Source organism: Halyomorpha halys, unplaced genomic scaffold (assembly GCF_000696795.3).
Source record: "Halyomorpha halys isolate HHAL.00 unplaced genomic scaffold, Hhal_1.1 Scaffold10317.1, whole genome shotgun sequence".
NCBI classification, from domain to species: domain Eukaryota; kingdom Metazoa; phylum Arthropoda; class Insecta; order Hemiptera; family Pentatomidae; genus Halyomorpha; species Halyomorpha halys.
The window spans coordinates 1-5,203 of record NW_027111847.1 but is presented as its reverse complement, the minus strand read 5'-3'; the positions used below and the strand labels follow the sequence as shown (position 1 = coordinate 5,203).

Sequence of the window (5,203 nt, the reverse complement as noted above, 5' to 3'; positions counted from 1 at the left end):
CCCTGAAAGTAGTATAGAACCTACACGCACGTGAAAACGTGATACATAAAAATGAAGTTCTAATATAATAACTGATAGATATTTCATTATTTTGTTTTTTTTTTTTTTTTTTTTTTTGTTTACGGGCATAATATTTGATAATTATTTTTTAATAATTTAAATGAGAGTGCGCTTAAGAAAGGCCACGTTTCGGTTTAAAAATGTTCAATTATTTGAAAAAAAAAAAAATAAGTTCACCAACAAACCAACACTAAAACAAAACTTTTCTAGAGTAGTAGATCTCGAGGCCAATTTCTTTTCAGGCACCTCAGAGGATTGTCAGAAATAGAAGAAAAAGCAAGGTAAGAAACTAATGGGTTTCGGTGATTTAAGAGTTTAGAATAGAATGGCTGATATCTGTTTCGGGCTAGATCGACTACATATTGTATATTAAAGTCTTTACGGATAATTGTATCCGTTTGTCTAGTAAGTGTTGTAATAGTCGGAATCGACGGGAAATTTCAGTCTTGTACGGGAATAACAATTTTGTCCAGATGTAGTCCTAATTGGCAGATCTGTTCGAAATAGGAAATGGTAAATCCCTTCATATAAGTGGGGTATACTTCCTGCCCTGCAGTATCCTTTAGGGATTTACGACGAAGAACAAAAAACTTTTTGTTTGATGTTAAAATATATCATAGAAAAAATACAAAAATTGGCCCCGTGCAATAGTGTGACGAGACACAATTTTGAAAACAACTGGATTTTTCTCCAAAATGCTTCCTTGTTTCTTGACAAAGCTAATTATTGTTTTAGTTTTTTTAACGCCACAAACCAACATAATTACGTATGCATTAAGGAATATGAACAACATAAAACATTAAATAACAATTTTTGGAATTTGCTCTATTTACAAATTAACATAATACGGTTTTTCATATTTTTAGCCTGTATATTTTATGAAAAATACTTTTTTCCATATATCATGTGATTTTATTTTTCCATCTAAGTGTAGCGTCAGGTTAGAAGGCTAGTAGTTCCTCAGGTTCACAATTCCAGTAAAGAATAATGACGTGCAAGGAATATGTGAATAAAAACATTACGCTTTTCTTTACGGTACTAGAAATGGTAAGTGAATTATCATTGTATATTAACATATGTTAGCAAGGAAATATCAATTAGCTGTCATTTTTGTAATAGAATGTTTATACAACATTCTCTCCAAAATCTGACGTTTCCTTACTAAATCCCCTTCATATCCTATTACGTTTTCTCTTTTAATGATTTTGGAAATTGAGATAAAGCCAAAACTACTCTACATAGAAGGCCAAATACAACCATAGGACCCCGCAATTATTTATAAGATTTTTCCCGCCAGATTCAGAGTTACAGGCTAGAAATACAGATTACTAATGCATTATTAATGTTAATTATAAAGGTAGCCCTAAAAGAATGACAGATGATAAACCGAAGAGTAGTTGGAAAAGAGGAACCTTAAGACTGTTCCTGTACAAACTCTTCTCAACGGAGATGTCTTCGTACTCAAAGCAGACTCTATCTAGAATCTTCAACAAGCTGTAAAGGAGCGGAGGAAGTGGTGGAATTAGAAAGAAAGGTTGTGAGTATAGACATCAATAAAATGAAAGTCGTGTAAATCTGAGGATCTGTTGATTATTTGCGGAGCAAAAATTCTCGAGGAAATAAAATACTGTAGGTCCTTAAGCATAGTCATGAGCATGAATGAGGGAATCGTAGAAGTATCCGAAAAACATTAATTACCAAGCCTGCAAAACTGTTGTTGGGAAACGTGTAAAAAGTAAATATGTATATTTGTGATAAAATTTTCCTTTCCTATTGGGTGGAAGTGAGATCTTAGAGGAGGAGCAAAAAAAATATAGTTTGCCCTCTAAACTTTGTCACTTGATTAGCCACTCACCACTCTGTGGTGATCTCGAAAAAAATGGTTTCACAATTTCTTCAAACCATGTGAAAACCAAAATGCAAAGCAAGGTTGTCGTAGATTGATCGTTTAGCTCATTTGTAGTCCAAGAGCCCAAGAGGAGAAAAAAAGGCAGTAATTTCACCCGATTTTTTTTACCACTTTAATGAAAAGTATGTATAGTTACTAGTCAAAGTTGATAAATCTGCCAACCATAGTTAGTGGAAATAAAAAATGATGGCTGTTGAAAAAGGTTAAAAAAAAATATTTTTCATTTGGAATTCTACATCTTTAAAACTACCAACAACTCTAAAAAAACCTATCAGGATATCATTTAAATTAGAGTAAATTTTCTAAAGTATGATCTGCAGTAGAGTTGTTTACGCAACATTTTTTAACGAAAAATCGGTAGTTGGTGAATTTATTTTGGTAAATCTATATTTTAGGAATAATTAGACGCACAGACGTCTAATTAATTAGAATATTTTTCTAAACTTTGTTTCAGGCCAAAGCCGTCGATGTTGGGTTCGTAAGCACTCCAGGACTATAAATAACTCCCTACATTTCAAATATGGAGTAAGTACATGTCCTAACAACATTTCCCAATATCTTTGATTATATATCTCAATATTAGAAATGCTGAAACGTTTTACAGAGATGTAAATTGGCTAATTACGTATTTATACTGGTATTGGTCATATGAGGGAGGGGGGTATAATTATTCATGCTACAAATAATGAATTAATAGAACAGACTATAATTACATATCGGCACTGAATGATGCTGGTAGAAAGTATACACTCCTGAATACCTTATGATATTCTGTGCTCATTCCTCAATGGTCGAACATTTGCTGTTGGAATAAATAACACGAATTCCGTAATCAGACCTACCCATGCATTCATAAGATTCAATTCTTTCCGCCAATCTCTATAACTTCCCATGTACAGATACTATATACCATATACCACATACAGTCCTCAGATACCTCTAGAGCTATGATTGCTGACGATACAGCGGTTTTTTCTTTATACAGTGACATTATCATGACTAAGAATATACCGCAGAATTACCTCAATGTTCTGGAACAATACACTGATAAATGAATGATCAGTCTCAACAATGAAAAAAGTACTTGCAAGCTTTTTAGCTTTAGACGTCCAGCAGACCCACCTAATAAACTGATTCTCAACAATTGCAATGGAATTGTGCCAGTGAAGTAGTATGGTACCTTGAAATTCATCTGGACCGTAACCTTAATTGGAATGATCATATCAACATCAAACCTATACAAGATTAGCGCTGCTGTACCCTATCGTTAATAGAAAATCTGGGGTGGTTTGAACAACAGGAAAGTGTTAGATTTAAAAATTAGATTATTAAAATGTAAATTTTGTCGAACTTTTATAGCGCATAAACATATCTGTTGAACACATTCAAATAACATTAAAACATCAGAAAAGGTAAACAATAAAACATTTTTCCCACAATACGTTATTACAAAATATGTGTTGCCCATTCCTTCCACGGTCCACCGTTTAGGAACCAGTATGCCTGAGCTTCACATATTTCTCAGGCTACGAATTGCTACGTGGATGAAGTAGTACCTCTGCTCAGTGCCTTTATCTCTTTCAAGAAGTTTGTAACAGCATCTCCAAGCAAAAGAGATGGACAACTCTCGCTGATTCAATCCAACTAAAATCGAGACAATTTCTCTAGACACAAAAGTGTTTCATTAGATCATGAAAAGTATATTTCATTCTCATAAATTCTAGACATTAAGGTAAACTTATGTTTTTGAATAGATTTCAATTTTCTTTTAAATTCCGTTTTCATCATGACTTTATCCACACGCACTCGGGTTTTAGAAGAAAAAAAATAAAGGAAAAAATTTCTTTTAACAACATAATTTTTTTAAAACTTCCATCACCTGAAACTCTTCAGTAACTGCAGATTCTGAATTGCTAAGGATATGGGAGAGAAAAGGTGGAAATAATATGTATATAACAATGGAGCTTATTATAAACGAGTGCTAAACTTAACTAAATTATTTGTCTTAATATAAATAATGACTCAGACATGAATATTTAATCAATAAATATGGACATTGAAGTTCTGTAAGATCGTTTTATTGTCATGCTGCTAAGGATAGTAGAGACTTCATCCTTAGCCAACAGGATATTCGCCGCCGGTACATTCGAACACATGGGATATTTTGCATAGTGTAGTTAGGTTAGAGAAAAAAATTAAATATGATTAATTAAATAATTTGCGAATTTACTGTTATTTTTTAATCTTTTATTAATCGTTTGTGTGATGAGTTTCAATATTGTTAACCAGATTCACGATGCCGCTAGATGAGTTATTACATTCACGGGGATTTATAATAAGACTTATAATTGCAGTAAGAACAAAAACCTCATTTTTAAAGACCAATACACACAGCAAAGTGGTTAGGGAACATTCATAAAGGTGCTCGGGATTATAATGAATATGCAACAGTCATTTTTTAAGTTATTTATTTGAACTAGTCATTAAAAAAAATCCCAAATCATTAAATAGTAAGAACATTATACATTTTTATACTTTATAGTATGCATAATTTAGCCTTATGCATCAACAATGTTTAACTATTACGAATGATGTGATAGAAGGTGGCAGTTAGATAAACAACGAAGCGTTTTAAGTTTAGAACAAATAAAATCTTCTCATTATAAACCGAGTTTACTTTCTGTTATAAAATCTGTTTAATAAAGGTAATAAAATCTTTATTGTGAAAAAAATTCATTCTCTGGTTCTTTAACGTTTTTGCTTTGTGTATTCAATTATCCTGATGTTAATCCATTAAAACCAATAATTTTTTTCTGAGGTTAGATAGCAGTGTCTTATAAGATAAGAAAGGGTTATCAATTATTTTGGTTGAATAATCTTGATGATAATAGAAATAATTGTCATATATTAAGAAGAAACTAAATTATTTTCTAGGTGATGGACCTTAAAATTACATATTATCTTCCCAACTTAGTTCTTTTCCTTTAATATACTGTACCACATTTGTTCATAGATTTCTGGAGTAATAATATATTGCAGATTCATTTTCACCTTGAATTTATATGTTGCTTATTTGCCAGAACAATGTTATAACCTGTAATTCTAAATTTGAAGAGGAAAATATTCCTCAAGGCTGAAGAGCAGCAGTTCCCAAACTGTGTACCTCAAGGGTATGCGAGAGGTACCAGAAGCGATTGCTATTTTCTCAACATATAAAAAAAAAAAAAAAAAAAA

The 5,203-nt window shown here is 31.9% G+C and overlaps 1 long non-coding RNA gene across 1 annotated transcript; it reads left to right on the top strand.

Moving 5' to 3' along the window:
* Positions 1-971: 971 nt before the first annotated feature.
* On the top strand, positions 972-3,258 carry LOC136796333 (uncharacterized). Its single transcript, XR_010844037.1, has 3 exons — positions 972-1,107; positions 1,418-1,597; positions 2,424-3,258. It is a non-coding gene; the product is annotated as an uncharacterized lncRNA (long non-coding RNA).
* The last annotated feature ends 1,945 nt before the right edge of the window (positions 3,259-5,203 follow it).